The sequence below is a fragment of the Podarcis erhardii genome (genome assembly GCF_964252035.2).
Source record: "Podarcis erhardii genome assembly, chromosome: 7".
Taxonomy (NCBI): Eukaryota; Metazoa; Chordata; class Lepidosauria; order Squamata; family Lacertidae; genus Podarcis; species Podarcis erhardii.
The window spans coordinates 66,185,993-66,192,539 of NC_138511.1; the positions used below are offsets into that span (position 1 = coordinate 66,185,993).

Sequence of the window (6,547 nt, forward strand, 5' to 3'; positions counted from 1 at the left end):
CCTTCCTACACAGAAGTGGCTTGCCTGGTGGGCTGGAGCCACTGCACTAACTTCTGGTAGGGAGAGGGGCCAAGGGCGGGGGAGAGGTCAGTGTACTGCAGTCCCACTGTGTTTAATGGGGCTTACAAGCCAAATTACACTGCATGGTGTAATGTGTGCTGCAGCTATGTCTTTGGAGTTTGCATTGACATTGGTGGAGCTCCCCTGTGTGTGTCGTGACCAGGACAGCAGTGTGTGTGGAGGGGAGGCTTATTTGCTTTCCTCCTTAGCCATGATTTGAACAAAAACCACACCCCCACAGGGAGTTCCCATTGTGTAGTTTGGTCCACAGATGAGCCAAAAAGTGCTCTGTGCGTGAATACGCTGCCGTGGAATTCTACTCAGTATTGATCCAGAGTACATTCCAATGTATAGTTAGCAGAGTAACAACTTACACACACTGCAGGATTCCCCAAAAATAGATCAGAGGCAATTGTATTTCATCCAGCAGAGCTTTACTGCTACTGAAGACAAATGAGCATAATGGTCACAAATCCAATACATTCAAGATTGGCATTGTCCATAAGAAATCCAGTTGCAGCAGACTTAACTTAAGCTTACAATAACTTATAATAAGTCTAAACCTTAACACTATGTACAGAACACCACACCAGAAGGAAAGAGAGACAGAAAGAGTCAGCATGACCTTGACAGAAGAGATAACAGAACCAGTTTAAACCAGCTTTACTCAGCTTCTCTGAAGGAATAACCCAAACATGAACCTTCTGCTTGCTTCTTTCACATAGAGAAGCTCCCAGAACCCTCTTGAATTAATTAGAATAGGAAAGATCTCTACACATCAGATCAATACTTTCTGCACTAAGAAATGCAAACTGACATACACCCATTCCCAAAAGGCTGAAGGCAGACCTTCCAAATTTATTTTCATGTACAGGCAACTCCCTATTTACATGCATTCAAGGTATGCGCAACAACGCATACACACATAGCCATGAACCTGGAAGTGGCATGAAAGGGGGCAAAAATGGCCCTAAAAGAGTATGAAAATTGCAAATATGGCATGAAAACAGTGTCAAGCAATCCCGCAAGCCTTTGCAAGTACAATCCCAGGAGCCCTTGCACCGACCTTTGAGGGCTGTGGAGAGTTGGGAGTTTGAGCAAGGAAGTATGGAGGGAGTGGTTGCGGTGTTTGCAGGCATTTTCATCGGTGTTCCCAATATATGCAATTTCACTTAAATGTGCGCTGCCTCGGAACATAATGCCCGCATAATTGGGGAGTTGCCTGTAATGTGATGGTCTTCAGACTGATCTTAGGAAATCCAGGAATGTTTATCTGCGGTTCCTCAATTTGAAAGTCAGTAATGGTAGAGAAGCATCCCTGAGACACTGCTCGGGCATCACTACCCAGACTTCCAGTATAGTGCACAGACACGGGGCACAAATGTAGACTAAGCTCCACTCTCAGTTCAGACAGGCTGTGTCTGCCCTAGAACACTTCCCAGCCTCCTCATCAATAGGCAGGGGCTCCAGACAGATGTGCAGGGGCTCCTTTGCAGATCAGTTGCTGTAGGAAGGGCTTCCTGCAGCTGAGAAATTTGAAAGGCACTGATGTAAAAGCTACTGATACAGACCAGTAAACAGCCTAGGGTAGTGGGGGAGAGAGGAGCTGTAAATCTGAGAATGGAAACCCATCACTTTGAACAGGCAATTGCAGTTTAGAGAGAGCAGCTTTTGGTCAAGATTGCACGAAGTCTGCCATAGTTCTCCTTCAATCGTGAAATGTCAGGCTTGTCTCGAGTATTGTTTCTCATATTTTGCTTGGTTGCTGCAAGCTTGGAACATTCTGATATTTTCCTCTGGAAGTAATATTGTACAGCTGCTTGCGCAATCTCCAGTGTTTACAACATTTTTCCTTTAAAAGAAGCATTGAGGAGATCGTCAAATATAGTTTCAAAGTCCTAGATGCAAACTGAGAAAGGTATTATGGGGGGGGGCAATGGGAGGACCTCAGATGGGAAAGGGTTGCACTTTTCTTATCTCCTATTGATTATAAAATAAAGTATCCCCCCTTTTTTGTTATTATTCCTGGCCATTGGGTTGTGGTTCTCTTTCAAGCTGGTAGAGTAAAGAAGCCATTGGTGGGAAACCATCAAATGCAGCCACTTGCCACAGCCTAATAAGAGCCAGACAATGTTCCTGAGAGCACATCCTGTTCAATAGTTGGTTTGAAGAATGCCCCTTGTTTCCCTACTTCTCATTACATTTCCCAGCATTAATTTTAGCAGGGTGGGAACTTGTGTGGGATTTGTACTTCTTTAGTGACTGATGTGATAGAAACACATTGCAGAATTCACTTCGGCCGGGGGGTGGGGGGCGGTGAGGTGGGGGAAGGGATGGCGTTTGCAAGCAGTATTCATTTCTCTCAACAGCATTATTCTTCGATTGCCTTCTGCAGCTTTTCTTAGTGATAGGAAAGTGAGCCAAGAGCTAAACATCAGCATTTCTCATTTGAAAAAAGAGCACTTTCAATTTTGGCTGGATTTTCAAGCATTTAAGAGTTGGCTATCTCTGAATGCTATTCAGCTGATGTTCAAGAAGCAATTACTGCCAGGTCCACTTCAGAACTTTACATCTAAAGCCCTGTAGCCACTTACCTGGGAACAAGCCCCATTGAACTTGGTGGGGCTTACTTCTGTAGGACTGTGCTGTAAATTAATAAACCCAACTGCTGAGTCTCTTGATTAGAAAAGTGTTGTTGTTGTTTAAACTTTATCCTACTCTTCTGATTAGATTACCAAGAGCTTTGACTGCTGAATAAAGATCTCCCTCTTCATTTGCTATGGTCTGTGCAAATAAAGAAAACCCTAGCAAACAAAAGCAATCTAGTGCCTCCCTAAGAACTGGTCTTCTGTCTAGAAAGGCTGCTGTTGTTGCAACCCTATATGCTGGCACCCTCCAACTGTTTTGGACTACAATGCCCACCAAGTTGGTGAAGGCTGCTATGCCAAGGGGCCTTGGAAGGGCTTTGATCCAAAAGCAAGGATTATAAATACTCCTTTAATAACAATAAGTCAGTGGACCTAGGAGGAGTGAGTCTCCCTGAATGCATAAGGACTCCTGAGAAGACATGTAATAGAACTGCACTGTAAAACGCTAAGTCTAACCATTTCATCTATTCCAGGGTGTCAGATACAAAAGAGAGCAGGGCTCCTGCACTTTCAGTGTGCAGTAGAGGGAACTGCAGTAGGTTCAGCTTGTCGTGCAAGCCAGGACCAATGACAATTCTTTCTTCTATGCCGCTATTCAAGGTGCAGGAGCCTTGCCCTGTTTTGCACCTGGCGACGCTAACCCATTCTAGTTTAAACAAAACAAATTCCTTCCAGTAGCACCTTAAAGACCAACTAAGTCAGTTCTTGGTATGAGCTTTCGTGTGCATGCACACTTCTTCAGATACACAGTGTGCATGCACACGAAAGCTCATACCAAGAACTGACTTAGTTGGTCTTTAAGGTGCTACTGGAAGGAATTTGTTTTGTTTTGACTATGGCAGACCAACACGGCTACCTATCTGTAACTGGAACCATTCTAGTTTTTAAGCCATGGACTTCAAGCAAAAGTTGTGTCTTAACTTTTTTAAAAAATGTTGCCAACTTTTTTCATATTATCTCTCTTATATATTTCAAGAATTTTATAAATCTTTTGATAACTCCAAAGAGAGGAAAATTTAGGTGTTTGTTACATTTTTTTCTCCCTGTTCATCTGTACTTTGTGATGGTATGATCCTAAATCAAGAGCGGGTCATGCCTGATTTTTGACAGTTGACTGTTGGAGAAAAGCAACCCCTGTGATTTTGCTCTCTTCTTTTTTAAAATGTTTACTTTAAAAAATGTGCGTGTTTTTGTTTTTTGTTTGCTAAACATTTACTTAATAGAGAGGATTCATTTAAGACGTGAGCTTTCTCCGATGCTGTACATTCTCTATTACATTGGGAATGTTTCAGACCAAATCAGTGTTACTAGTCATAAATTATATTAGAGGACAATTGTGGGTAGTTTTTTTGTAGCAGTATTGAAGAAATTTTAAGAATTACTTAAAATGCAGAAAATACGTGGTCAGTAATGTGATGATGTACTTATTTTTAAACTTGATATTTTTTTAACTAACTGACGTAATCCATATATTTATTATCTTAACCTGTGGCACTCCTCCCCACTCCAGATCCTAAATGTGTTCTGGTCACTCTGAAACTAAACTGGTGTATTAGATTATTATAATTATTCAGTACATAAAGAAATCTGTGTACCTGCAACATACTTCCTTTTAATTATTTTTTAAAGACTTATATGTTTCAATACATAAGCACACATTTCACTAATACAAGTGTATATAGTAACATGCCGTCCAGTTCAGCCAATTAGTTTAATGCTCTAGCAAAACTTTATGAGTATATTCTTGTATGGAATGTCCTCAGTATATTGCAGCTTTGTTTACTTTTTTGAGTAATAAAAATTGAGAACCCAATTTGTGTGTGCTTTATGCTTTGATACAGTGCCAATATACATTATATTTGAAATTTTTTAAAGGGAATGGCAAGGCCGACATTTTAGCATACAGTGGAAGATGTACAGTGGTACCTCGGGTTACATACACTTCAGGTTACATATGCTTCAGGTTACAGACTCCGCTAACCCGGAAGTAGTACCTCGGGTTAAGAACTTTGCTTCAGGATGAGAACAGAAATTGCACGGTGGCGGCACAGCAGCAGCAGGAGGCCCCATTAGCTAAAGTGGTGCTTCAGGTTAAGAACAGTTTCAGGTTAAGAACGGACCTCCGGAACGAATTAAGTACTTAACCCAAGGTACCACTGTATATGTGAGTGATGTCAGAGCTTTTTAAAAATGCAATAAATAAATTCAAAGGAGGCTGTTACATATTGCCAGAGTCTTGTGTGTCTTACCCAAATTATTCCTGGCAGTTTAATTGTTCAGGGGCAACAGACACACAGCAGATGCAACACGACTCCCACAATGGCCTGAATACTCCAGCTGGAGTTGGCCTATACATACAAGCGGAATGAGGCAACAAAATGCTGCAATAGGGGATTGGGCTATAGGTGCAGGATTACATTTTTGAATGCTCCCCGTGTAAACAACTAGCACATAAAGGAGGGGTTTGTTTGTTTGTTTGTTTGTTTGTTTGTTTGTTTGTTTGTTTGTTTAATCCAGATCACCTCATGCTGTGCTGGTTTTCTACTTGCAGGGAATTGCTTGATTCGTACAGCAGAACACTAAAAGATGGCATTATCTACAGTGGGAAGTGGAAAAGTCCACTCTGCCATAACTCTATCACCTCATTCTGACCTCCCTTTCCTGCTTGTATAGAGCAGGGGTCAGCAAACTTTTTCAGCCGGTCCACTGTCCCTCAGATATTGGGGGGGGGCAGACTATATATTTTTTTTGGGGGGTGAACGAATTCCTATGCCCCACAAATACCCCTGAGATGCATTTTAAATAAAAGCACACCTTATACTCATGTAAAAACATCAGGCAGACCCCACAAAAAACCCAGAGATGCATTTTAAATAAAAGGGCATATTCTACTCATGTAAAAACACACTGATTCCCGGACCGTCCGCGGACCAGATTGAGAAGGCAGTTGGGCCACATCCAGCCCCTGGGCCTTAGTTTGCCTACCTATGGTATAGAGTAAGCTACATCCCACAGAAGATGAGAGCAAAGTGGTTTCTTAACTGCAAAGGAGGGCAGGAAAAGCTGCATCTGTGGACTGGCCCATATCTTGAAGCAGCAGATCTATTTTACAGCTGTGCACCCAAATCCTATGCATGTTTATTAAGAAGTGTCACAAATTTCAGTAGATTGGAGGATCACAGCTTTAGACTTGCTACAAAAAGACCAATTTCATAGCATCCCTTCTATTCCAGATGTCCAAGTGTGAGTGCTCTTGCTTATGTAGCAGCAGACTTACTTGAGGGAACTCCAAAAATGTTTAGGGGAGAAACACCCCAAGCAGTTCAACCAGGACTGAGTGAGGTGGGAGGGAATGGAATGGAATATCCTGGAGGAGGGCATTGAACACTCCAGGCAGCAACATTGTGTTGCGGGACTCCTTCTCTCACAATTGATTTGTAGCACTGAAAGAGTGAAAACAAAGGGCTGTATCCGACCACTCCAAGTAGACCCAGTGAAATTAATGGATCGAAGTTTTGCCCTTTAATTTTGACGGGTCTACTCCGAGTAGGACGAGCCTTGTTTACAACCCTGCGGCACCTTAAAAGACCAACAAATTGATTATGGCATAACGCTTCTGTGGTGCGCGGAGTATTATCCTGAATTGCAAGCGCGCTTATATTATGGTTGGGGTGGGAGAGCTGGTAAAAGTTAAGATCTGGAGAAAATGAAACGCAGAAAACTACAGGCGGTGATCACGGCATGCTTAACAGTGCGTAATGAGGCCGTTATACTGAGCAACCGGCATCCTCCTCCTCCTCGCATCCTAGAAGAGGGCCGCATCAGTGGCGGAGCTTGCG

The 6,547-nt window shown here is 42.6% G+C and overlaps 1 long non-coding RNA gene across 1 annotated transcript; it reads right to left on the minus strand.

The window, feature by feature from the left end:
* Nucleotides 1–2,262: 2,262 nt before the first annotated feature.
* LOC309346199 lies at nucleotides 2,263–4,711 on the minus strand. Its single transcript, XR_014158457.1, has 2 exons — nucleotides 3,576–4,711; nucleotides 2,263–3,344 (listed from the first exon to the last, which is right to left on the minus strand). It is a non-coding gene; the product is annotated as an uncharacterized lncRNA (long non-coding RNA).
* Between the last annotated feature and the right edge of the window lie 1,836 nt (nucleotides 4,712–6,547).